A 27,671-nucleotide genomic window follows, 5' to 3' on the forward strand; every position below is an offset into this window, starting at 1 on the left:
CTCTTAGGACTGTGGGAATTAAACAACTGCCTGATGTATGGTTAATGATCAAAATATAGCAGTGTACTGTATATTGTATAATGATTCTTGTTCCTGTTTTACAGATAAGGCACAAAGAAGTTAAGAGTTGCTCATAATCATGTACTTCTACTCCTGGTATTTCCGTTGTATGAGGCTACGTGGATTTCCCCCACCAGTGTATCTGGAGGCCTGAATTCTCTTGCCATGAAAGAGGTTAGTACTCACCAAATGTTATGGAAGAACCAAATGTCATGTGTTGAATGGAATTTGTCTCTTTTTGCTCTTGGTCAGTGGTTAGAACTTGTTCTTATCTCTTGCCACACTAACCAAAGCTAACCAGTGCTTGGCTGAGACCCATCCCATGTGCCATGACTGGAAGTGAGTTCTCTAGCCTCTTTCTTTGCTTTTCTCTGTCCACACCCACAAAATTTATACATGGAAAACAAACATTTGCCAGGATGCTTGTTCAATGAGTTACAGTGAATACTCATAATCCTTGTCACATATATATTTCTGGCTTAATTTCCTCCTACTGAACATGTTTTATTGCTGGGTATACTTTGTTCACACACAACCCACCTTTGTCAAGACCATGGCTTTATCCAGATTTTACAAGGCCGTAGCCCTCTGCCCACAGGTGCCAGTGCAGAGCTGGAACAGAACTGGGCAGGAGAAGATGAGCTGTTTGGACAAGGGGAGGGTTTCATTGTGGTTTAAAAAGGCTGCACTCTTCCAGAGGGCTAGGAGGCTTTAAAGGCCAGGTGTCCTGGCTGAGAACATTGGAGGAAACTTCCAGACCTTTCATGTTGCCTAGTAAGGAGAGTGCCAATGCTCTTGGGCTGTTCCATCACCTCTCCTCCTCTCACCGCCTCTGGCCATCTCAGAGGCCCAACACTGAGTTCAAGGTACTTGACACAAACCAACTTTATTGTGAATTTTGAGATCTGCTCACCAGGAAAACACAAAGAGCAGACACCCAAAGTTTGTTATACTCAGACTTCAGATTTACTATGAGTGTTTTCTGCAATGTATCCTACCATTTCCTGCCAGGAGCAAGTTGGCAGGTGATAAGGGCTAGAAGGTATGATGCACACAAGGCACTCACCTATTCTTTCCCTGCTGGTTTAATTAATGGACCACTTGGTGAATCAGCTTTGCTGTTGCAGTTATCTGTTGCTGTATAGCAAATTACCTGAAAACTTAATGGCTTCAGAAGACAATATGTGGGCTGGGAAGGAGGCTCAGTGGTAGAGCGCTTGCCTTGCATGCATGAGGCTCTGGGTTCGATTCCACATAAACAAAGTTCGGCACCACATAAGCAAAAAGAAAAAAGCCGGAAGTGGCGCTGTGGCTCAAGTGGTAGAGCGCTAAGCCTTGAGCTGAAGAGCTGAGGGTCAGTGCCCAGGCCCAGAGTTCAGGCCCCACAACCGGACCAAAAAAAAAAAAAAAAAAAAAAAAAAGAAGACAATATGTAATTATTAACTCTCTCTGTATGGTTAGGAACTTAGCTGTGTAATTCAGGCTCAGAGCAAGAGGGTCTGAAATGAACTTGTAAGTTAAATGTTAGTTGGGGCTAAATCTGAAGATGTGATTAAGGATCACATGCCTGGACAATTTGGGCTTCTTACTGGTAGAAGGAATCAGTTCTGCATTAGGGTCACTCTAGATTGTGCCTTAGTGTCTCCATGACATGGCATGGTAAGAGGTCTTTACAGAGAGATTGATTGAAAGAGAGCAATGTGCAAGCCATGATGTCTTTAGCCTTCAAGGTCACATGCCATCATTACTGTAGTGCATGACAGTGTCACAGGTCAGCTCTAGTTAGAATGCAAGGGACATATACCTGGGCATGGATTTCAAGAGACAAACATCACTGGGGACTGCCTTTGTAGCTTACTACCACTCTTGCTCTGAACATTTGAACAAGAGCTGTCTTCTCCATCTTCTCATTGGCTTACTGAAGAGTGAAAGACTTGTATTGGATTATACCTCACAGACTTTCCTACTAAGGACTCTCTTGGCACTGCAGGATTTGTAAAAGAATTGAAAACGTGTCTGCTCTCTTCAATGTGGACATCTCCAGGTTTCCTTGCTGACTTATTTGTTGATGATGGAGGCATGTTATAGATCTCCAAGAAAGAACAAAAGACTATGACATTGCCTTACCATTTTTGCACATAGAAGCTTTTCTTTGCTCTTTTGAGTACACCATGTTGAGAAACATTGAGCTAAATCACTCCTCACAGAAGAAAGGAGCCATTTAATTATTTTCACTTTGGAAGCAGATGTTTGGCTTCAGGTACTGGATTGGCTCAGCCTTTTGTAAGGAACTTAGTGGAAGAATAGAAATCATGTTGGAGGGGGGGGGTGGATGAAATCTCATTGTATGGATGGTTGACGTTTATATCCTTTGGATTTTTCACTTCGGAGAGAGTTCTTCCTCTTCTCTTCCTCCATTCCTGAGGGTTGGGATGCTGTTGATCAGAAGTGTTTTAGCTTTGGGTTGTGCTGTCTCAGGAAACTGGGAAATTCTGAGGGGGTCTGGGCCAGGAACATTCTAAGATGTATCTCCAACTTGTACGACATGTTAAAAAAAAAAACACCTGCAAACCTTCCCTGTTCCCCATGTGGACCTCATATAAAGCTGCTGGAATGTTCTCCCCATACGGCATCCGGACTTCTTCCCCAAGTAAGTTATCTTAGTCATTTCTACAATATTTTATTGGTCACACTATCTCTAGTCATCCCTCATCAGGTTGGGAGGGATCATATGTTCCAGGATGCAAAACTGATTGGAGGGCCACTTTGGAAATGGGCTTCCACGAGTGACTTAGCCAAGAATGAAATGAAAACTTTTAATTTTAGCGATACACACTCTCAAATGGCTAAAGACACAGCTGTTCTCTAGAGAGTGACTCACTGTCTTTCTTACATTAAAAGAAGCATAATAGAAAAAGCAGGCCACAGTCCCAGTTTGCACATTCTTTCTGCAAATGTTTATCAACTTTCTTAGTTAAGTAGTTGTACAAAGGGGTTTTAATTGAACATGTCAGGATCAAATGTTTATTGTGTCCCTGTGAAGCCCGGGTGGCTTTGTCCTCTTCCTGTGGGACCCCTCTAGGGAAAGTATTCTAGAAGCACAAACATGAAACAGACATGGCATGATTTCTTCCCGCCTTGATTTATAACCAGCCCTGAATATTTGTCATTCATCCTAATAATTCTTCTAAGTAGAGGCCTCAAGTAATGGCGCCAGTCTGAACATCACTTGTGCCCTTTGTTTGTTTGTTGGATAATGACTTCATTTCACGTGTTCTGGTAAATGGATCGTCTGCCCTCTCCCACCTCTCTCTCTCTGCTCATAATTCTTCCTGTTCCCATTTCATTTGGAGACAGGTGCCCTCCAAACCACACTCCCCACATTCATCAAAGCTAAATAGCTTCCTGCCGCCAGCCCCCATATTTCTAAAAGCAAACTCCTCTTAGCTTACACAGAGAGCCTAACATGAGATGGAAACTTGATTAATATACAATTTATCTCTTCTCCGAGGTTATTTATGTCTTAGTCAAAATTCTCAGTTGCCAGCAAGAAACAGATACTGACCATCCTAGGCAGAAGAGAATTTATCTGCAGCACATGAGAATTCTCAGAATTGGGAGGTGGCTTAGAAATAGGAGATAACTCAGGGCTTTTGTGATAATGCACTTCACCTGTAATTCTTGAGCTCAACTTGAACCCTTAAGACCCACAGTCTTGGACCTGGCCTTTTTTTGATTACCTCCATCCTGAGAAAAAGCAAATATCTTTCATGTTTCTTAATTCCCGAAATTGCTCTTGATTTGTCATTTGTCACCATGCCCTTCAAACTGTACCTTTGCATTACTCAATAAGGACTCATTTACATCTTGGTGCTCAGGATCTACCTATCAACAAGCTTCTATCCATAAACAAGCTTCCTAAACTTACCAAGGCATACAGGAAGTGCTTCTTTTGGATAGGCTGTTCATGTCCTAATTTTCTTCAAATGCCATTTATTACAGAAAATTAGATGAATTTAGTGCCAGCAGGAAAATATTGATTGCTGCTGCCTGGATTTTTAATATAAGCATTCAATTTGTAAATTTGTTAATTAGGGCAGCAATGTAGTCTGCCAGCCTGAGTGCTGAGGATTATTGTGACTTTCTCGCCAGCTGTTTTAGGTAATAATTCATTAAAATGAATGTCTTCTTGGGTCCAGTTTTATGTCTTGTTCTAGCAAGCAGCCCCATTGCATGCTGGGGTGGTGGGTGTCTTTTTATTTTTATGTTTCAGTTCCTTTTTTTTTTTTTTCTGATCTTGGGGCTTGAACTCTGGGCCTGAGCACTGTCCCTGAACTTCTTTTGCTCAAGGCCATCTAGTGCTCTACCCCTTGAGTCACAACACCACTTCTGGCTTTTTTGAGTAGTTTATTGGAGATATGAGTCTCACAGACTTTGCTGCCGAGACTGGCTTTAAACTGTGATCCTCAGCTCTCAGACTACTGAGTAGCTAGGATTACAAGCCTGAGCCACCAGCACCCAGCTCAGTCCTTCCTTCCTTTCTTCCTTTATTTATTTATTTTTTATTGTGAAAATACTGTACAGAGGGGTTACAATTACATGGGCAAGATGAGTACATTTCTTATCAAGCATTGTAGCCTTCTCCTTTGTTTCCCCTTCCCATCCCATCCTCCCCCCCCCATCCCTCCTCTGCCCCACCCCCCCACCAAAGTTGTAACAGATGTGCAATTTATTATGTCAGTCCTTCATTTTTATTTTATTTTATTTATTTATTTTAAAACAGAAGTTTTATTTTATTTTATTTTTGGGTCCCGTCGTGGGGCCTGAACTCTGGGCCTGGGCACTGTCCCTCAGCTCTTCAGCTCAAGGCTAGCGTTCTACCACTTGAGCCACAGCGCAACTTCCGGCTTTTTTCTTTTTGCTTATGTGGTGCTGAGGAATGGAACCCAGGGCCTCAGGCATGCAAGGCAAGTGCTCTACCACTGAGCCACCTTCCCAGACCAGTCCTTCATTTTTAAACACCCTGCTTGACCTGTTTGATTTGTACCTTGCTCTGAGATCCAAAGAGCATGGCATTCTAGTTGACTCTAGAGGCCTCTGGTTGTCCAAATATCTGTCCTCAAAATATAACCTCTGGCTACCTAGTAAATATCAGGAACACAAAAATTACTTACTAATATTAAAAGAATGAGAAAATGATCAGACTGTCTTAGTCTGTTTGAGCTGCTATAACAAAATACTATAGCTGCATGGCTCTGAAACAATAGCAAATTATTGCTCACAGCTCTGGATCACTGATTTCTTTGTCCCCCCAAGTGCTGTGTGTGTGTGTGTGTGTGTGTGTGTGTGTGTGTGTGTGTGTGTGTGTGTGTGTGTGTGTGTGTGTGTGTGTGTGTGTGTGTGTGTGTGTGTGTGTGTGTGTGTGTGTGTGTGTGTGTGTGTGTGTGTGTGTGTGTGTGTGTGTGTGTGTGTGTGTGTGTGTGTGTGTGTGTGTGTGTGTGTGTGTGTGTGTGTGTGTGTGTGTGTGTGTGTGTATGTGTGTGTATGTGTGTGTGTGTGTGTAACTCAGGGACTTGGTACTTGCTTAGACAGGTATTCTACCTTGAAGGCATGCCTCTAGTCCTTCTTTGAACTGGCTATTTGTGAGAAAGGGTCCTTTACTACTTCTCTGGGTCTGGACCTGGACCAGGTTCTGCCTGTTTTATGTTTATGTCATAGCTGAGATAACAGTGTGGGCTGCCACACCCAGCTCCTTCCATTAATATAGAGTCTGTCAGATTTTTTTTCTGTATGAGCTGGCCTGGAATCCTGGTTCTCCAGAACTCAGCCTTCCACATAGCTAGGTTAACAGGTACTTGCCACTGCAAAGCTAGTATGGAGAAGGGGCCTTGTGTGTCCAGGCTGATCTGGAACCATAATTCTTCCAGTCTCAACCTTCCAAGTAGCTAGGATTACAGGTGTGAGTCATTGATGCCCAGTGACCACTGGGTCTTAATAGCGGTGAGTTTGCCCCTCTCTTCTTTTTCATTAAGGGAATTTGTCAATGCCTGGAGATCATTAGATTTTTTTTATTATTACAATGGGGTCAACTGTGTAGATGTCAGAGATGCAGCTATACACTCTGCAATGCACAGAACAGCCCGTATCTTCCATAAGAATTATCTCACCCCAACTGTCAGTAGTGTCAATCTGGAGAAACCTTAATCCAGTCCATTAACTGAGAAGTAGAACAAGCCTGCCTTCTAATCACACACTCCTCTCTCTCTCCCTCTCTTTTTCCTTCTCTCTTCCTTTCCCACTCTTCTCCAGTCTTACTTTGTAAAGAGAGAGAATTATGATGGAGACTAAAGAGACAGCCTTTTATTTCACTGTATCTCTCTTTTCTAACATCTCAGTGCTCACAGCCCCCCTCCAATCTGCCCAGGCCACTTGTACCGTGAGATTTAAAATCTGTGAGATTTAAACATGTCCTCAGAGTTGCCTTGTAAAACACACTGAATAGGATGTGACAAGGTCCTTTCCCAACGTCCTCTTCGGCACCAAATCTTCAGTTAGTAATTCAATTTCAGGGGCATTCTTCTATTCAAAATATGTGTGTGATACCATCCTGATCCTGAACTCTGAAGTTCTACCTTGGAGTTAACACTGGGCATTTTCTTCTCTGGCACTAGATCTTATTTAATATAAAATGATCTTTAAAGAGCATCTATGAAGACACTATGGTACTTTGAATGGTTTTGTTTGTCTTGGAAAATGGGAGGTGTTGCATTAAAATGGTAATAATCATTAAGTGGGTTCATTCTGGGGCAAATGGATTATTATAGCACTGTGGCAAATGATTTCCCAATAAAATGCTGAATTTCATTTTTTTTCTCAATGTTCTCTTTCTCTCTCTCTCTCTCTGCCATGTGTTTGTTTTTGGAAGATGAGCAGATCCTAGACAAATGGGCCAACAGAGCCTGCTGTGTTTTCTTTACTATTTCTGACTCTATGAAACATATCCTGGGCTGCATTATTATTATTAAGCTGTACTGGTATTGGTTACTTTTCTCTTTCTTAGGAGAAAGGTTGTGGAGTCATTCTGGGACTTCTAGGTTTCTAAAATTGGCCATTTCTACCAAAGCCTCAAGTTGAACCTATTGGCTTGTAATGGCTTCAGTCACTAATGGCAGTCCTTCTCAGTTCATGGCTCATTCATGAAGATGGTTGAGTATAAGCCTGATGTGCTAATGGGCAAGCTTTAGAGAAGCATTGCCGTTGGCCAGTGCTGTCACCTCAGCAGTCATGTCTGGGTGCTGAGTGGTTTCAAGATGGAACTGAGGAGATCCACAGCCTGCAGTGTGACACCCCTGCCCCACTGAAGGCTTTTTGTGAACAGCCACAGGTCAGAAAGTCAATTTCAGAGTATGTCCAGAGCACCAGCTGTGGGGTAGATGCAGCGTGAGGTCCTGGGAAGCAGAAACAGAGCAGGCTCTTGCCTACAATCTCTGTCTGTGAGCTTGTACTCTGTCGCATGCTGCAGTAACACAGGAGGCTGGGTTGCACCTGTAAGATCCAAGATTTTACATAGGTCACATTTTTATTGACAGCTTTAAGCATACTATTGGTTGTGGAGCACAGGTGAACAGAAAGCCAAGGCTCTTCCAGTGTTGTTTCCTGGGGCACCACTTACCACATCAGGAAGCTTCCATCTGGGTCTACAGGTAAGGTCCCTATGCCAACAATTACAAAGGTTATATGACATCTTCCCGGTAAACATCTATGAATTCCAGATTTGTTTGCCATAAACAACCCAGATGTCTTGCCCAAAGCATTCTATATGTAAGGATGGAATTCTTAGTTTTGTTTTCTAGGTAGTCTGCCATTAGCATGTTTATCAGGAAATCTGACTGGGTACTTATCTTTTCTAAGACATTCTTAGGGAGGGGGACTCAGAGAGCAAGGCAGTAAAAGAAGAAAGGGTGGGGAGGAAATCTGGACTTCTCCCTCTTGATCATTCTGACCTCTCCAAGTGCCATGATTGACTAGTATGTCTGCCATAGGTAGATGTGGCAGATGTTGGAGAGTAGGATGGCAAATTGGTGCCTCTAAGCATCTCTGAGCCAATCTGATCTGCTCCTTTAAGGCCTTGAGGAGACAATGAGTTGCTGTGGGCTGTGACTAGGTATGGCCAGAAAAGAGACTCAAGTCTAGAATGCCAGGATTCCAGGGCTCTTAACCAATATTCTTGTCTATCACAGTAGTTAGCAGTACAGTCTGCCGTGAACACAGCCCATGTTCTTTACTTCTCACTGGCAGCCATTGTTGCCCAATCTCTTTATTTGTTGTTGTTTTAATAGAAATTCTGAAGGGGAAAGGAGATTGCCAGTCTCTGATCACTCTTGTTCTGGGTTAGGTGCTGAGCTGAATGCTCGTATTTAGTATCTGACCGAATCTTTGCAACCTTCTGGTCTGAGGCTATTCTTGTTCCTATTTAACAGAAGTTAAGTCCCAGAGAAGTGAGCTGGTTCAGGCACATATGTTAACAGTGCAGAGGGGTTAGTGAAACTCAGGCCGCTCCTCCCCAGGGCATTTCAGTCACGCCTGCAGTTTGATTGGAGAGGCTGTCTTTGCCAAAGTGGATTCATCTAGCGGGCAGTCATCATCTCTAGCCCACCTCCATTTTTGTAGGAAGCAGTATGATTTCTTCAGTGGTCACTTAATCACTTTCTATACTGGGAATGGTAACTGCTATTATATGTTAATTACTTTATTGTTGTTTTGTCAACTGCTACTTAAACCTTCTAAGACAAGGGTTTTCAACAAATGGAAGGAAAAACAAATAGAAGATAATGGAAGGAGTTGAGAATACGATTTTACCTGTCATGACATGGTTGAAGCAACACTCCTATGGGATTCTTGCAAACAACCTTGTTTGCAGGGAAGCTACTAAACACGGCTGCTCCTCAGTGAGATCTTGTAGCAATGAAAGCAAACTAGCAAAAACAGTACACACCCTCCTAGCCTCTTGGTCCTGGCCCATACCTCTTTTACCTTCCCACCTTTCTCCTCAGGCCTCTGTTTCTCTGTCTGTCAGATAAGCTGACCCAAAGCAGGTCATCTTAGTCCAGCTAGCTCCCATCCCCTAACGTTGGCCATTTGTGAACTGTGAAAACATGAGTCTCTGGGTTGTGTCTGGGATGGTCTGCCCTTTCCTTCTCAGGGTCTGCTTGTTCTAAGGTCAAGCACAGAAAGTTGATTATTTCATCACTGCAAATGATGAAGTGGTTGTCAGTGCATCTCTCCAGGGCAGATGTTCTGTTGTGCAGGGGAAAGAGTGACCTTTGCTCACCCTGTGGATGTGACATATTGTTTCTTTTGGCTTCCCAGAGGGCTTATGGGAGCCATATCACAGGTGCTAAGAGTCTGCAGCATGCACAAATGGCTCTGGGCAAACTGGCAGTCATGATAAAGGCAGGTCGTGCAGAGGTTGGGCATGTCAAGCTGGATAACCATCAGAGCACAAATCACCACAGCAGGAAGACATAACGTCAGCCACCATAAAGCATCTGACCCGGGAACCACCAGCATGGCTCCAAAGGAACCTTGCCTGAGGATGAGAGCGGGGCAGGGGGAGGTAAAGCCTCCATTACTTTCAAAACCTTTCAGGCCCGAGGGACCACATACTCACTAGGAAGCTGTTTTCCAGCTCATCAGTTGGATGCTGACCTGTGAGTGACATTGAAACGTGGATTTTTAGACCCCCAGGTCTGAAGTCCAGGAGTACCAAATCTAGCTACTCATCCTCATATGCCAAAGAGAGAGAGACATGGTGAAGGGCAGAGAAAGGGGATTTATTAAATGACAGCTATGGGGAGACAGCACTTCAGTACATCTTCAACTCTCTTTCGGGGCACAGACATAGTCTTCAGGTTAAATAGGGAGAAATGGGGCAGTGGGTGAGGAGGTTATTCGTAGCTCTAACAGTCCCATGCTACAGCTGTGGCCTGGCTGACCATTATCTCAGTCCCTGTTCCTGGAGGATTTCCAGAGAAGTTATCACTTTATTACTGGAACAGAACAGGCACAAGATGATCTCCTGAATTGTTGGCTGTTTGCTTTAAGATGTTAAAAAGACACTCAGTGCCTGTTTGAGGGGTAGTTTGCCTTCTACAAAAGATGGTTATCACTAAATCTTCTCTTGCCTCCTGGAGACCAAGATTGCAAAGGGACTGAAGAAGAGAATAGCTCAGACCAAAGGGCATGCACACAAAGTTGGGAGACTTCTGTTAACACCCAGCACCCAGCAAACACATTCAAGTTGATTCAAAGTTCACTTGCCTGTATAAGATCTCCATTTACCCCCAGCTACTCCCCTCTTCTTACTCCAGAGCATGGGGAAAGAGCAGGGTTCCTCTCCATGGCCCTGAAGAAAGTGGGAAGCTAGGGGAAAGTCAGCTTCTAGATCCCCTTTGAGTTTCCACTCTGCATCCCACCCTAGGGTATCTGGGGGCTTAAACCTGGGGTAGAACAGCCAACATGGCCTCAAGCAGGGAGTGGGAGGTGGTGGATGAAAATGAGTACCCCTGGGGTATGATGGCATCCCTCGGTCTGGAGGTGAAAGACATATTCAGGCTCTTCATCCATTCCCTCCATCTCTCCTCAGTGGTCTGAACTCCACTTCTTTTTATGATGTAGCCACAGTTCTCTCTAACCTGACAATGTAGGACCACTCTGGTCTAGTATTTAAGCAAGATTTCATTAGACAACTGGTCTTTTTCAGCTGCAAAAAGCAAGCCAGGAGGCTCATTTCCTTTGGGGCATGAGAGCTCCTAGAACATAGGATTCAGGTTAGTATTCTCTATGAGAAGATAGTGTCAAAATCTTGAACTCAGGGCCTAGACACTATCTCTGAGCTTCTTTTGCTCAAGGCGAATGCTCTACCACTTGAGCCACAGCTCCACTTATGACTTTTTTCTGTGATTAATTGGAGATAAGAGTCTAACGAACTTTCCTGTTTGGGCTGGCTTCCAACTGGGATCCTCAGATCTGAGCTGCCTGAGTAGCTAGGATTATAGGTGTGAGCTACTGGCACTCAGCAAAAGCCTGGTTTTTTTTTTTAAACACTATTTTTCTGATTCCTTTTTTGATGCAAGATTATTATGCCCTGTGCCTGTCTATTCTGAGAATTATTGAGGCAAAAATTATGTTCCAACCGAGTAGAGTCCTAGTTTATCTGGACCTAGTCTAGAATTTACGAGTTTACTAGTTAGTCTAGAACTTTACTGTGCATCGCCCTGCAAGTGGGGGCTGACTGGATCCTGTGCAGCAGCTTTGGGAACCTGCCTGGCACACAGCATAGTACTGATGCTTTATAATATTATTGAAATGAATAAGCAAAGTGTATAATGGCTCACGAACTGCAAATAGTTCACTCTGCAGATATGGAAGGTCCTGTTCCCTGCTTGAAGTCTTCATCCGTAATCCTTCAAGAGTCCTTTGACTTAAATATAAAATAAAATGATTTCCTGGCTGGCACAGGGGTTGAAGAACCTATTTCCCTCCAACTCACAAAATCACTTCATAATATTCCTGGTTTGATAGCTGTATCTCCCCAGAAGAGAGGATTCTACTGCTTAGATTATCTCTCCCCAGAGAACCAGCTCTAGCTTCCCTGTGTTGTTTTTTCTGGGTAGCAATCATGGCAGTTATGATGACAGGCTATGGGGGTGCAGTACAGGTCTCAGTGGGGACCCAGCACTGATCTGCTGAAAATTATCCAGGCCTTTCCTCTGGCCTTGAACTTGCTAAGCACAGTCTGTCCTCAGTCTTTTGTAGCAATTTTTCTCTAGCTGGAAACTTTCCCAAGAGCTTCTCCCTCCTCAGCATTGACTGGTCCAATGACTAACTCCTTGGGAGGGCTTTTCCTAGCCACACTGTTTAAGAAGAAGCCCTATTATAAGTTCCTAACTAATGTGGTTCCTATTTTCTTCTTTTCAAGCACATTTCACTGTGAGTGGCTTTCCACATGTTTAGATGGATTCTCCACTGGACTTAGTGCCATGGAGTTATGGGCTTTGACTGTGTTATTGGCTCTTGAATCCCCAAGTGCTTAAAAAAAACACCCCATAGAGAGCCATCCATGGTGTTGCATGCTTGTATTCTCAGCACTTGGGAGGCTAGATAAGAGATCCTGAGTTCAAGACCAGTCTGAACAACATAGTGAGATCCTAGCTCAAAATTACCTTCCTTCAAAAAGAAAAAAAATACAAAAGGAAAAGGGCCTGATACAGAGCAGGCATTAAAAGCCCATTTGTCGAGATGAATAGAAGATGAATTCAGCTGTTCTCTCATCCTCAGTTTTTCCACCTAACATATAGGATTTCTCAGAGTGGCCGTGGAGAAAGAAGGTTCTTGCATGGAAGGGATGGCCTTGATTTGAGCTCTTAATAGAAGATGGTGATAAGGGTCACTTATTGAGTGGTCTTAGTGATGCTGGGTTGCCAGGTTGAAGAAACACCTTGCAAACAAATTGCTTAAAGGAACAGCTTTGTCACTTGCACATAACTGTTATTTTAAAGCTGGTGCATGGAGGTATTTGGAAACAATTTACTTGGAGGTATTCTTCTGGCGAGACATTACAGCTCCAACTATAATTTCTCTGTAAAAGTGTATTTCTCTTTAAACAGAGGGTCATTAAGTTTAACGGTGTCAAAGTGCTCTCCATGTTAATGCAACTTAATTAGTGTGCAAGGCAATATTGAACAGCCCATTCACATTGAGAAATATATTTATGCTTCTCTTTCCTTGGCTTATATTGATTTATTCTGCAACACAAAGAAATGCAAATTACAAAGGAGTAATTACTTTCTCCTAAAACCAAAGAAATGGAAGCCTGTGTGCTCACATGACTGGCTGGGATGGAATAACATTCAGAGTGGCGAGGGGGTGAGGAAAAGCGCTTGGTGAAATCTCAGCCTTATTTCTTTTTCTTTTTCTTTTTGTCAGTCGTGGAGCTTGAACTCTTGGCCTGGGAGCTGTCCCGCAGCTCTTCAGCTCAAGGTGAACGCTCTACCACTTGAGCCACAGTGCCACTTCCGGCTTTCTGAGTGGTTTATTGGCGTCTCATGGAGTTTCCTGCCTTATTTCTTTAAGGAAGCATTCCCAGCCTGTCACCCTAGCTACACAGGAGGCTGAGATCTAAGGATCACCATTCAAAGCCAGCCTGGGCAGGGAAGTCCATGAGACTATAATCTCTACTTAAGTACCAAAAAGCCCCACGTAGAGCTGTGGCTCAAGTGGTAGAGTACTTTGTCTTGAATAGAAAAGCTCAGAGACAATGCTCAGTCCCTGAGTTCAAGCCTAGAACCAGCACACAAAAAATAAACAAACAGAAAGCCTTTCCCAACTTCAAGGCTCACTTTGGTTTTCTACGCCCTCCCTTTTTAAACACCAGTCCTAAGGCTTTATCTGTTTACCATCTCTTGAGTCTAGAAGTGGTTTCCAGGAATGTGGGAGTAGGATTATCCTAGAATACTCTGGGACCATGCCCGATGACATGAATGGCAGAGAGGAGGTACTCAGTAACTGTGTAAATCTGTTCCAGAAAGTTTTATTAACCCCCTGGTCTGGGCCAGGGGTTTGTCAATTGTGTGGGTATGTAGTCTGGATGTGGTGGAGAGGGCTGGCAGTTCACTGGAATCAGTTATTATCCTCTCGGAGTTACAGTCAAAGTGAGGAAATCCATATTAGCTATGTAAAACATTACCACCATGACAATGTATGGATGTTTAGTTTGGAGGTCTGATCTAAGCAGAGTTTAGGGAAGTTTCTCATAAAGAAGCTATGCTTAAGGTACTATCTGAAGGTTACCAAGGCATTGATAAAGCTGAAGAGGGGAAGGAGTAAGCTAGAGCAGAGGAACTGAGGGACAAATGGGAAATCCAGAGATCACTGGGGCTGGAAAGAGGTCACGGTGTCTGGAGGGAGGGAAATCCTATGTAACACAGAACTTGTGTGGCCAGGACACATGCTATTTAATCTGCAGGATGGATAAAGACATTTCCCAAAGCTGTCTGTCCTGTTCTCTGAACACTTCATTTTCAGAGAACCAGGGCAGGAAACCACAGTGGAGGCCACCATGCAGTGGCCCTGTGGTTTCTGAGTTTCTTTTTTAAAGATTGTGATAGCAATAGCCTCTCTCCTGTGTGCTATTTGGTAATGCCACCTTGCCGCAGTCCTCTTGAATGAGGGCTGGTCTGAATTCTAACCAGTCCTGTGCCATACAGTGGAAGAGAAGCTGTGTCTCCTCTGATACCAGTTCATACAAGGGTGGCTGCACTCTCTCGGGGCATTCAGAGAGAGAAAGTTCCATTCTGGAACATTTGATGCCATGGTGGTAGTGACCCAAGCCACCGAAGATGCCACATGTAGATCCTCCAGTCAATCGTCTTAGCTAAAGCCTGAACCTCAAGTCTTCCCAGTGTGGGCTTCTCTCTCTCTCTCTCTCTCTCTCTCTCTCTCTCTCTCTCTCTCTCTCTCTCTCTCTCTCTCTCTCTCTCTCTCTCTCTCTCTCTTCTCACACACACACACACACACACACACACACACACACACACGAAACTTCCAAATAATTTCAGTTGACGTTCAGTCACACCCATGTCACTCTTCCAGCTGAAGCCTTAGACATTGTGAAGTTGAGTTAAACCATCACTGTCTCTGAGCTTTTGTGCTCAAGGCTATTGCCTTACCACTTCAGCCACAGTTCTAAGTCTGGCTTTTCATGATTAATTGGAGATAATAATCTCACAGGCTTTTCTTGCCAGAGCTGGCTTCCAACTGTAATCCTCAGACCTCAGCCTCCACAGGCGTGAGCCACTGGTACCTGGCATGGTTGTGGTCTTATCTGTATGTGGTTGTACATAGGGGTTTCAATTCAACGTATCAATCTGTGAGTATGATGCATCTGAATGTTACCCCTTCTGCTGTTTTCTCCCATCTCTCCCAATCCCATCCATCCGCTGACATTACCTTGTTCCATTTTACATCGAATAGTACGAGTGCATTTGCCCGCCCTTCCCCTCTTCATTTGTCAGCCCTCTCCCCTTGAACTCCCTGCCTCTTGACAATACATTTCCGCTTCCTGGCATTCATTTTGTTAAGCTGTATGTTACTTCTTGTGGTCTTATACCACTTGAGTTTGGGGTATGTGTTATACCAAGATAAATAACCAGAACACAAGTTAAAGGAGCTAGGATAGCAATTTTGCCAAGGGCAGCACAGACAGGGGTGGGGAGGGGGGTCCCCTAGTCTACCAAAAGTCTTTGGCCTCCTAGGATCAGATGAGAAGTCCTGCTTGAAGGAGTCAAGTTGACCTTTGTGATGGGGTGGAAGACTGGGGAAGACATCATCTGACTTCTGAAGCGCACCTCTCTCCTCTGAGGCAGGTCTAAGGCAGGTGAGGGCTTAGAGAAGCGGCTCTGTCATTGCGAGTTTCTGTCTACCTCTCCCAAGTGTGAGCATCATGCTCTGGCTGTGATTTTCTGCTCCCTTCCTTATTTAATTGTTATTTTGGGATCAGTTGTTTTAGAAAGATTCCTCCAGCTGATACACACTGCTGGTATTTTGCCAAGAGAAGATAAACAGTCTCAGCTTGCTCGGCAATTGAATTCAGCGTGTGCAAAGTGGAGCAGCAGCTGTGTCCTAGCAGAGCCTTCTGCCCTGGAAATAGCTGGGAACGGTCTGATCTAAATTCACCTTTCAAATCTTTACCTTGTTAATTTTGAAAGTGTGCAGCTGCGATGTTTGTGACCAGAGAATCAAGTTTCCATCACCTTAAAACAACTGAAATCCCTAAGACATGGGGGTGAGCAACCCATCTTGATTGCCTCAATACCAGTAATTGTCTTCTTTGAGCAAAACCTGGTGCTAAGCAAATGCTCACTTTTGTGGTCTTTAAAAAATGTCATGAATTAAATTGAAAATTGAAATTTCTCAGCACAATAATAAATGCTTACCAAGTGTTGTTATTTTGCACATCAGGTGGTAAAACCATAACGGAATAAATTGCTTATAGTAAGATATTCTCCCCCTTTAATGTTGAAGCAGCAGATGGACTAATAAATATGCAACACTTTGTAACGACATTGGCAATTTCAGGGAGGTAAAGGTTCACGCCAACCAAATGCACAATCATCCTGTATTCTCCTTTTTAATGGAAAAATTCAAGTCATGTGATGTAAGCAGTACTCTACTTCGGATGATTTTACTAGTTTAGCAACATTTACAATGAGAAAGAACCTATCAACTGGCATTCATATTTCCTCTTTGCAAGAACATTTTCTTCTTTTCTTGGCAACTTTTTTGACTTTGAAAATGAGGGAGTTTTTTTTTTTTTTTTTAATTTGAGGCAGAGTAAGTTTCCCTATGTAGACCATGTTGGCCTTGAACTTGCAATCTTACTATACCAGACTCTTGAGTGCTGGGATTACAGGTGAAAACCACAATGCCTGACAAATAGGGAGAATTCATCTACGTTTCCTGGCAGCCAAGGACCGTTGTATGGTCCTGTTTGCTTTGGAGCGTGAGACAGTGGAAGTGGTGATGATTATAGAAGCAAGTCATGGTGACAGGCAGGTCTCTGTGCCTCAGTAGGTATAGTGGTTCTGAGTTTTGTATTTTCCAGGTGCAGTATAAGTGGAGCCTTCCTTTAGTGTTAATGTGGAGACTAATACCTGCCTGGAATGTGCCAACTGTTTGGTTTTATTTTATTTTTTCCCCCCTGTTCCAGTACTGAGGTTTGAACTCATAATGCACTGTCCTTTAGCTTTTTTTTTTTTTTTTTGGTGAAGGCTGGCACATAACCACTTGAGCCACAGCTCTACCTTTGGCATTTTGGTGGTTCATTCCAGATAAGAGAGAGTCTCATGGATTTTCTTGCCTATACTGCCTTTGAACTGTGAGTAGCTAGGATCACAGGCATGAGCCACTGGCCCCTGGCACATGTCAAGTCCTTGATATTTACTGTTGTTATGACTAAGATAGCTGAGTGGGGTAGAATTTAATGAAAAATAGTTTTTGTTTTGTGCAGAAGGACAATACAGTAAAAAATGTTAGTGCTAGTGCTGGTTGCCCATGCTTGTAATCTTAGCTTCTCAGGAGGCCAAGATCTGAGGATCCAAGTTTGAAGCCAGCCCAGGCAGAAAAGTCCCTGAGATTCTAATTTCCTGTTAGCCAGTATAAAGCTGGATGTGGACCTATGGATCAAGTGGTAGAGCTGGTGCTCCACTTCCTTGAGGAAGAAAGCCACACACTGCCAGCAACCTTTAATAGAGGTCAGGCACACCTATTTTGTTGTTGTAGTTGATCTAACATGAATAACATGTATATACGGTGAGTGCTTATTTGCTGTTCTCAAGAAGTACCACAGGTCAGAATGCTTCAGCAAACAGGCTGAGGTTTAGTCCTTATGAAAGGAGGGAGCTCTATGCTGAGAAGGCCTGGGGATTCTCAGGGTGTTTCTTGTGGACAGGCAGGCTTTTCCTTTCCCCTGCCAGGCCCTACACAGGGATGAGATGTCTCCATCACCACACAACCACACTTGTTGGTCCAGGAATAGTGAGAGCAATGTCTCTGGGAAATCACTATGGAAGGAATGGTGCCAGGAAGCTGGTGGGGGTCTGGGGCTAAAGTGCCATAAATAGCACATTGAATAGATTAGCAAAGCCTGTAAGCACTGCTAGTGGAGTCCCAGAAAGAGCTCGGCAACTTAATTACTTACAAATAATTGTATGAAGGGTTTTACTATGATGCGTTCATACATTCATATTATGAAGTCTGGTCATATCCATCATTCTCTCTCAATACCCCTCCCCCTTTTTGCAATGGAGTGATTTGGACTGTTTTTGTATTAAGGGTTGTGGTTATTGTTGGGGTTTACCCAGTCTCCTTCCCACTTTTGCTAGCATCAGATCATATCCTACCTTCCTCTTAGCTCAGGGTGGACACGTGACTAGGCTTAACCAATCGGAGTTGCCCATTCTTTGCTAACCACAAATGGATAGTTTTATCATTTCAAGATGGGCTGGAAGGAGCAGACACGTTCTGGGGTTGATGGGAGCTCATTTTGTGGGTCCTGGGGCTTGAACTCAGGGCCTGGGTACTGTTCCTTGTTCCTTCCCTGTGCCTTTTTGCGCTCAAGGCTAGCACTCTACTAAATGAGCCACAGCACCACACTCCCAGCCTTTTCTGAGTGGCTTAGTGGAGATAAATCTCATGGGCTTTTCTGCCTGGGCTCGCTTTGAACAGCAATCCTCAAATCTCAACCTTCTGAATAGTTAGGATTTTAGACGTGAGCTACTGGTGCCTGGCTCTTGTGACATTCTTAATCACCAAAGTGAAACATGTGTTTCAACATTGTGAAGTTTGATGGAGAATATATAGTTTTAAAGATAACACCTATCATTCTCTTGTGTCTGGTTTCTAGCGTATTTGGCATAAATGGATATAGGATTTTAAAATTCTTTTCCTTTTTGTGAATGTGGTATATTTCTGAAATAAAGGTGAGTTCATCACGATGTTGTGCTTATGACTATGTACAAATTTTTAATTTCTTTTCCTATTTTGTCTCTGACATTTCTCTGGTGAAGGCTTGCTAGCAAGACAATGCTGGTCTCAGAGTATAAGTTTAGCAAAGTGTTCTCTGTGTTTCATTTTCTGAAAGAACATGTATAGGATTTGTATTTTTTCCACTTGAAAGAATATTTAGAATAAATGACCCACTTGAACCCAGATTTTTTTTTGAGATAGGATTTTGAGAAGTAGTCTAGATGGGCTTTGACTGACAGTCCTTGTGCCTCAGCTTCCCCAATGCTGTGACTAGTAGTATATGCCACCACATCCAGCTAGCTTGGTGTTTTCTTTCTGAGAAAGTTTTACATGATCAGTATTTAAAGTGTTCTCAGTTGGGATGGAGATGTCTACGGCTGGGAAAAGACTGTGAATGGAGTTGGTTTGGTGAATTCTGTTTACATTTTAAAAATTAGTTATTTTATTCTCCACATCTGACAAATGCAATGTAACTGAGCTGTTCATAAATTAACTATGGGTATTTAAAGAAGGCAAATCATCAAACATACTGTATGACAAGCAGTGTGATCCAGTAATGAGATTTAAGTTCAGAGGCGAATGATAGCCGTTTTCTCTGCTGGGGACTGTTGTGGGTCCCTGCCAGGGTACAAGGGTATGTCTTCTTCCACTGGGAGATAATGTAAATCCCTTTGAGGTAATGAGACGCAGCTCAAATGACTCTTCTGCTTCTGCCATGACAGGCTTGGAGCATGGGACTTAATTAGTTACTATGACAAAAAAGCCTGGTTTTATCCTGTTCTGTGAATGGAAGGCTAGAGGCTCTCCAGGGGAAAAAGAATACTGAGCTTAGGAAAGATGAGTTTCTGTAACTTTCCTTTTTCAGATGTGGCTGTTTTCTGGCTAAGTGTAGGCTTCATTGTATAAGTGGTAGGTGATGGTAATCGATTCGAGGGGGCTCAGGTTGATCTTTAGAACTACCATGGTTCTTTATTTTAGTTATGAGGTTAAGAGCTGAGTCCCTCAAGGCTGTGGATTCTTGATATTTTTCACTCCTCTGAACATGTGACTGTAACTCAAGATAAATGCTTCAGGTTCTGTTAAACTCCCACACTATCTGTTGTGTCATGAATTGGAGGACTCATTTCAGAAGAAATAGAGGGCTGATTATAAATGATCCTTTAGTGCCAACCAAAAAGGTGGTGGCTGAAGATACCAGGTTACTATAGAAACGCTAGGAAGATGGGAAGAACATGAAAGATGCTGTGTGGAGAAGAAATAGATTTTTGGAATGATACCCGCCGGTCATGTCAAACATTTTCCTCTTATTAAATTCACAGGTAATAGGGAGAAAGTTCCTAATATACAAAAACTATCCACAAACTTTGAATGTATTTAGGAGAATATAAAAGTAAGTTCTCCATGGACTAACAAACTGTAGATTGTTTTTAAGTATAAAGTGTAGTACATATATAGGAAAGCAGTTTGTAAGGTTCTACTGTGGAGCTAGCACCAGATCAGGAAGCAAGATGCCACAATGAACATTTCATCAAGAAGCAATATGCCTTTGGTCATTATTAGAACAATTGTTTGACCGAGTGCCACCAAAAGTTAAGTCCTGAGGGTTGATATTGTCTGCATTCATTTAGTTACCTGCATTTCTACTCAGAAAATTCCTGAACCTATTTGTGCTTCAGCTTCCTAATTTATAAAATGGATTAATTCTTATCTAAGAGACACTATGAGGATTTCTTGAGAAAAGGTATGTATGCAGTTCATTGCAATGACTGGGAACACAGGGAGAGCTCAATAAATCGTTGGATTGATCATAAAGATGAAGATGGTCTTTTACAACTTGGATTTCTGGGGTAGAATAGAGCATTGATGAGAGTTGTAGTCTAAAGCCTACCCAAATGACTCATTAGGTCAAATTATAGTGGACGGTCTTGGAGTTATAAACTAGTGGTATTTGTCAAATGCAAGTATTTGTCAAGTGCATTAAAAACTACTGAGCTTCGCACATAAGCCTGAAGTAGTGATAGTTATGATGGTGCTTCTATTGTCTATGGCTTGTGGCCATGTGGCAGGGTGACAACAGAGCCCTGGATGGTCCAGGATGAATCAAGAGATGCTACAAATGCCTTTTATCATTTGAAGTGGATGAAATAACTTTCTGGAAGCATTAGGAGTAATTTATAGTATTCACTATTGTTGAAGCTGATATGTACATTTCTGTATATAGCTTGGTATTGGGAATGGAAATTAATAGTGCTGGAATTAGTAGGAGACTAAAGACAGGAAAAAAACCTGCTTGTTACTTTAGTGGGCTTATAACACCCCACTGGGGTGGAAACAGCTCCCAGCAGGCTGTGAATTCTTCCACCCTCCCAGTTATGTAGTGTAGCAGACACCTCTGAGCAGGATGGCTGCAAACTGTGGTTCTGTGGATAACTTGTGGATAGAAATATTTGGGGAGGGGCTGGGAAGGTGGCTCAGTGGTAGAGCGCTTGCCTTGCATGCATGAGGCCCTGGGTTTGATTGCTCAGCACCACATAAGCAAAAAGAAAAAAGCCGGAAGTGGTACTGTGGCTCAAGTGGTAGAGCGCTAGCCTTGAGCTGAAGAGCTGAGGGACAGCGCCCAAGCCCAGAGCTCAGGCCCCACAACCAGACCCCCCCCCAAAAAAGAAATATTTGGGGAAATATTAGTAATGGTTAACTGGCTTTCCAAATAAAAAAGACAAAACTGTATGGGATTATTATTTTTTTGTTCATACAATCTTACCCAGTCATTAGAAAAACTTCATTGATTCGAGCTATGAAGAAGAGAACCAGTTTGGAATTAGACTACATTTGATTTTTTTAGCTCTATTTAAACAAGTATTTGTTAACTATTTAAAATATGAATTATATGCTCTCAAATAAAAGCCATATTAATGTATTGATAGTTAAAACAAGATGATTCAGGGCAACTTTACACAGTACTATGAAAAATAAAGCAAGAAATCTTTAACACACATGGGTGGCCTGCAATTAGTCATTTCTGAAGTTTGATTTTGGATTTTTTTTACTCAGAAATAAAGTCCTGAAAATTCATGTTGGAGTCAATTGTTTGAGCCAAATGGATCAGATGTGAATTATTACAGATTCTGAATAAATAGTTGCTAAGAATTTCTAAAGTGCTTATTTTCTTACATGGCCCCAGATAGTAAGTTTTTAACTATGGGTTTTTCTGTTTCTCTAATTCTTAGGGAAGTACTAATTTTCTCAGAGCTTCTTGGATGAAGCTGATATTCCCATTTTCTCCCTCAATACTGATAAAGCATTAAAAAAGATAAAAAGCTTAGTCTTATTGGTCAAAATATTAAACTCTGAAAATATATATGGAAAAGTATGCTCATGTCCATCCAAGCTTTTAGAAATAATTCCATAGCCAAGGTACACCATAAGAGGTCCTAACTTTTTTTTTTCAGTACTGAAATTTGAACCTATGGACTTTTGCTTGCTGGGCAGGCACTCCATCACTTGAACCATGCCCCTACCCCTTTTTAAAAATAGGCATTTTAGTGCTAGACCCTGATTTAAAAGCCCAGTACTGGTGTGTGCACATGCACATGTGCACACACACACATCACATTTCTAATTTTCCACACATACACACCCATTTCTAATTTTTTTTTTTGTCGGTCGTGGGGCTTGAACTCTGGGCCTGGGTGCTGTCCCCCAGCTCTTCAGCTCAAAGCGAGCACTCTACCACTTGAGCTACAGCGCCACTTCCGGTTTTTGTGGTAGTTTATTGGAGATAGGAGTCTCACAGTCTCTCCTGCCCGGGCTGGCTTTGAACCGCGATCCTCAGATCTCAGCCTCCTGAGTAGCTAGGATTACAGGTGTGAGCCACCAGCGCCCGGCTTCTAATTTTTAATATAGTTCAGGGCAATAAAGTATTTTAAAAACATGTAATTTTTAAAAAACAGGGCCTGACTTTCTTTCTGGGCCAGGCTGGATCATGATCTTCCTATTGATGCTTCCCTCATAGTTAGAATGACCAGCTTGCACCATCATGCCCAACTTTTAATTGGTTGTGAAAGAGTCTCTTAGATTTATTTGCCCAGGCTTGTCTTGGACCTTGAGCTTCCTGAGCTCAGCCTCCTGAGCAGCTAGAATTATAGGTATGAGCCACTGTACCTGATTAGGAGGTCCAGACTTGAAAAGTCCTTTGTCTAATAAGTCCAAGCACTGTAATCACCACAACTGGAAACAGTCACTAAGTGCTTACTATGTGCTGAGCCTTTTTAATGAGTAGTTCATTAGTCAGAATCGCTTTTAAGTTTTCCAGCTAGCAGAGATCAAATTGTCCTTAAAGATTTTAGAAAAATAGGTTCTCATCCTCAATGGTTATCACCCAGTTTGCACACTGCACACATCCTTGGCTCCTCCAAGTCCCCTCTGACTTGATTATTACCTGGCTGTTTCCCTTCACCCATCTTCCTGCTCTTGCCCTCTTTTCTGTGCCTTGTCTTCTATTGTCTAAAATGTGTTCATTCTTCAAAGCCAGAGTACTTCCCATTTGAGACTGTGCACTATAGATTTGACCCCAAGGTGATTTAAACAGGGCTTTTAATTTTCCAGAACCTTTCTTCAGTTCTCACATATAGAAGAATGCTATAGCCATATGTCTACATTTTTGCTCAGATTGGAATAAATGCATTTTGATGTGGAGGGAAAAAAGATCTATGAGCTACTGTAAATAGAAAACCCCAAGCTTCCTAATAGGATTTGACTTAATGTAACTAAGAATTGAATAGTTTTGTGACTGGATAATCCTAGTCATAGAGTAGTTACTTTGTGCTGCCTTATCTGGGAGGGACACTCTGTCTTTTCTGTACTTTCTGTTACCTGTAATTAACTGAGGTTTGAAAATATGACACCAGAGAGAGCACATTCATACAACTTCTATTACAATATACTGCCTAATCATCCTATGTTTACTGTGTATATGTGACTAATTTATAAATTAAATCCCATCAGATTTTATGGATGCATAGGAATAAAAGGTAGTATCTTCAAGGTTTGGTACTATTCAGTTTGAGGTATCCACAGTGTGTGTGTGGGGTGGTTCTTGAGACCTATCCCCCAGGATAAGGGGTAACTATGTATTGATTCTAGTCTGAAACAGTGGCTCCCATCACTTTAATTTGCTCAGTTAATCTTCCTCTTTTGATCAGTTTGGAAGTAGAAACACAGATATGACTGGCAGGAGAATGAGTTGTTTAATTTGAACTGTATATACCATGAGACTGAAGAGTGCAAAGCCAAACAGTATTTTTTTTCTTCTGTTCTAACAATCAGCAACCACATGGGGCTAGAGTAAGTCATCTGGACATTACTAGATTGCCCACAGATACAATCTGTCAAGTGATGCTTAGTTTGCTGATTGAAACTGTTGGATGTCATAGATACCATGTCCTCTTGGAAATATCCAAACTGCTTATGCTAAGCACCATGCGAAGTCAAAAAGAGAAGAAAAGACAAGAAATGATAGCAGGTTTGACTGTTACATCTTAGCCTTGTCTATACAACAGGATCATTTAGGGGAGCTGTTAAATATCATTCTGCTCACTTCACAGTCTAGACTGGAGGAAGGATAAGAATCTTCATAAAAATCTTCATATGAAAATTTCTGTAGAATGCTGTTAGATGCACTGTGCAGTCACTATTGACAGTCTCTATATTAGACTAAAAATAACTGGCCAAACAGAAAGAAATTCCCTAAATTATATAAAAAATGCTATATGATGGCAGACCATTGAAAATGTATTAAAGAAGATTATAGCAGAAATCTCTGAAAATATTCTTTTTCTGTTTCTCTGGGCTTTGAAGCATGAATGGATTCTTAAACTTAGCTAAAAGAGAGCCAGTTTTATGGCTAGAGGCTGGCTCAAACACCACTAAAAATAAAAACAAACAAACAAGCACAAACCACTTTAAAATATTCTTGAGAGTACCTAACATCTAACATAACTCTTGAAATAGTTAGAAATATTATAACTAAACTATTCTGACATAGATGTCTAGATGAATTTTATTTTCTTCTTTTTTAATTGAATTTTAGAATTATCTGGATATTAAAAGTCTAAGATAAGGACTGGTGTGTATGTGTGTGTGTGTGTGTGTGTGTGTGTGTGTGTGTGTGTGTGTGTGTGTGTGTGCGTGCGTGCGCACACATATGTGTGTATGTTTCTGCACATGGGCAGATATTTTGCTTACTAAATTTAGCCTGCATTTGGCTGGGGATTATGACTCCAGTGATAGAGCAAGTGCCAGGCTTTGAGTTCAAACCCTGGCACAACAAATAAAAATGAAAAATAAATTAGCCCATGATAGATACAATTGATTTCTTTGACCAATCAAAAAGAAATTAAAGTGGTATACATACACAATAGAATTCTATGCTTCCATCAGAATGATATTGCATCATTTGTAAGGAAATGGAACGACCTGGAAAAAACTATATTAAGCGAAGTAAGCCAGACCCAAAGAAACATAGGTTGCACAGTTTTGCTCATTTGTAATAATTAGAATATGCCTATAAATCTACAAGTAAACCCAATGGATAGTAAAAGGCAAAAAGTTTCACTTGGTCATGACTGATTAAACAGGACTCTAAACATTCAGAGACCAACAGAGGATATTCTTAGGAGAGGATCACAAAGGCTCAATAGCTATGTGTGTGTGATCATATAAAATGATGTTTATCTAAATGAACTCCAAGAAATAGAAACAAGAGGTTTTTTGGTTATTTTGCTTTTTGTTTTTATTTTCTTCTTTGTTTCTGTTTTTGAATTCCGTATTTTATAAATATGTATGTAAGTTTATCTGTTTTGGGGGAGTGTAAGGGGGGAACAGAAATGGTGGGACAAAGGGTGAATTAAGTCAGCAGTGATACTCACATTGTGTTGAAAAGGAACTATATAACTTGTGTGGAAAGCAGGTTGGGAGGGAAAAGCTGGGATAAAATTAGGGAAGAGGTTCAAAAAGAAATGTACTCATTACCTGACATATGTAACTGTAATCCCTCTGTACATCACCTTTACAATAAAATAACTAGACTATGTCTATATATACTTATTAGAAGATCACAATAGACCAATCACTAAGTGCATAGGACCATATATAATGAAATGTAGCAAATGAACTCACAGAATTGGAAATCAGAGGTTCTTATTATGTCCTGTATGCAATTATTTCTGCTTTTTCTTTCTGTTTTAGTTTTCTGTATCTATGTCTTGATCTGACCCGTGGAAGGGAAAGGAAATCACAGAAACAGTGGGACAAAGGATGAACTAATGCAACAATGATACTCACTAGACACTATGTTGAGAATAAACTTTACAACAGGAGGGAGGGGAGTGGGAAGTGATAAGCTAGAGATGATGAGGGAGGGGGTAACAGTGTTTAAAAAGAAGTGTACTTATTACCTTACTTATGTAACTATACACCTCCTGTTCATCACTTGTACAATAAATTAAAAACATAAAAAATAAAAATAAAGTAACACCCCCCAAAACCCAAAAAGAACTTAAAGGAAAAAGGAAGCCCTTTAAAAAGCCAACTCAATTCAATTGGCTAAAGTGTATAATTTTCTGGGGTTTTTAAATGTTTGTAAGCATTTTTGCAATTGTAGCATGGTGGAACGTCCCCTAATTCTCTGAGTAGACTTGGCTTCCCAAGAGAAGCTGCTATGATTCCTGTGGAAGCTTTAAGAGGTAGGGTCTAATGGGACCTCTTTAGATCAAATGGGAACATTCTTTCCAATGTAGTTGTCACGGTTGTAAAAGCTTGAATTTGGCCTTGTTTTCTATCTGCTCTTGGTGTGGGATTATAATTACTGCTTAGCGCTTTTGAGATCCTTGCTATAAGGTAGTGTAGATAAGAGGTGGGCCTCACCACAGTGTAGATAGTGGGTCATTTAGACTTTGAACCTCCAAAATTGTGTGCTCAATTCTTCATGATATAAGTGGCTTGTATCAGATATTTTGTTGTGTGTAAAGTTGACTAATACAGAAGGAAAACCAAATAATGAACTTTTGACTGATTTTCTTTTAAAGATAATCTTGGTTTAGGAAGGTCTCAAGCAAAACTGGGCTAATTTCAATCCCATCACATGATTCATTTGTTGTAACTCCATCTTTAGTAGAAGTTATCATATAGAATGGCATATGATCAGAAATTAACCAAGAATAATTTCTCCTTCCAGACTCAGGTTAAATACTCACAGATAACTTTCAACTATGAAGATCCTATGGACCTTCTTTTCCCAATGTTTAAGATAAGTTTTCACTATAGCAAATTAGAGGTAATTTCTTCTGATCTGCAGATTAAAATATTGACAATACTTACTACTATTAGGAACAAGTTTGTATGCTTAAATCTTGCCAGGTTCAGCATAAACCCTGACAATGATAAGTTGGGCTGATAAAAACCAATCAATACTATTTCCCACATTTCACTTCTGTAATGCTTCACAGAATTACAGGTGATTAAGTACAGAAGAATATGTCAGCAGTAGAAATTAGTGTTATCTGTGGCTCATGTTTACTGGTAATTTAATTCTTATAAGTCAAATTATTTTGACTTAATGTGATTGTAAATTATATTAAAGTCACACAAACCAGAACCAGAATATTCATTAAGATATAAAGCTCAATTATTCACAATGAACCTTCACTTAGATTTATCCTTTGCAATGAGTTAACTATATTACTTATAGTTATACAAACTTATAAGTTCATATAATTAAATATGAGAAAGAATATTTTTCATATATATTTTTGAGAAAGATTTTTTTTAATCTGAGAAAACCAAAGCCCCAGATATAGGTAATATTCAGGTTTCAATATGACCTGTTTTGGGAGAAAAGTGAGTCTGAACAATAATTTTGCTACAGCCTGGTTAGAGATCTGTGAAATATATTGGCAAAGTAGACCATGGGGAAAAAAGGCAAAACAACTTGCAACTCCCACTTAAACAATATAACAACTCATCAAGCA

General features: G+C 41.4%; 1 long non-coding RNA gene across 1 annotated transcript in view; it reads left to right on the plus strand.

Moving 5' to 3' along the window:
* Window positions 1–213: 213 nt before the first annotated feature.
* LOC138824717 (uncharacterized) overlaps window positions 214–27,671 on the plus strand; it is a 108,563-nt gene continuing 81,105 nt past the window's right edge. Inside the window, exon 1 of the long non-coding RNA XR_011371157.1 lies at window positions 214–234. This is a non-coding gene — a long non-coding RNA (uncharacterized lncRNA). The remainder of the gene's footprint in view (window positions 235–27,671) is intronic.

This window comes from Dipodomys merriami, unplaced genomic scaffold (assembly GCF_024711535.1).
Source record: "Dipodomys merriami isolate MVZ:Mamm:240054 unplaced genomic scaffold, mDipMer1.0.p SCAF_13, whole genome shotgun sequence".
Taxonomy (NCBI): domain Eukaryota; kingdom Metazoa; phylum Chordata; class Mammalia; order Rodentia; family Heteromyidae; genus Dipodomys; species Dipodomys merriami.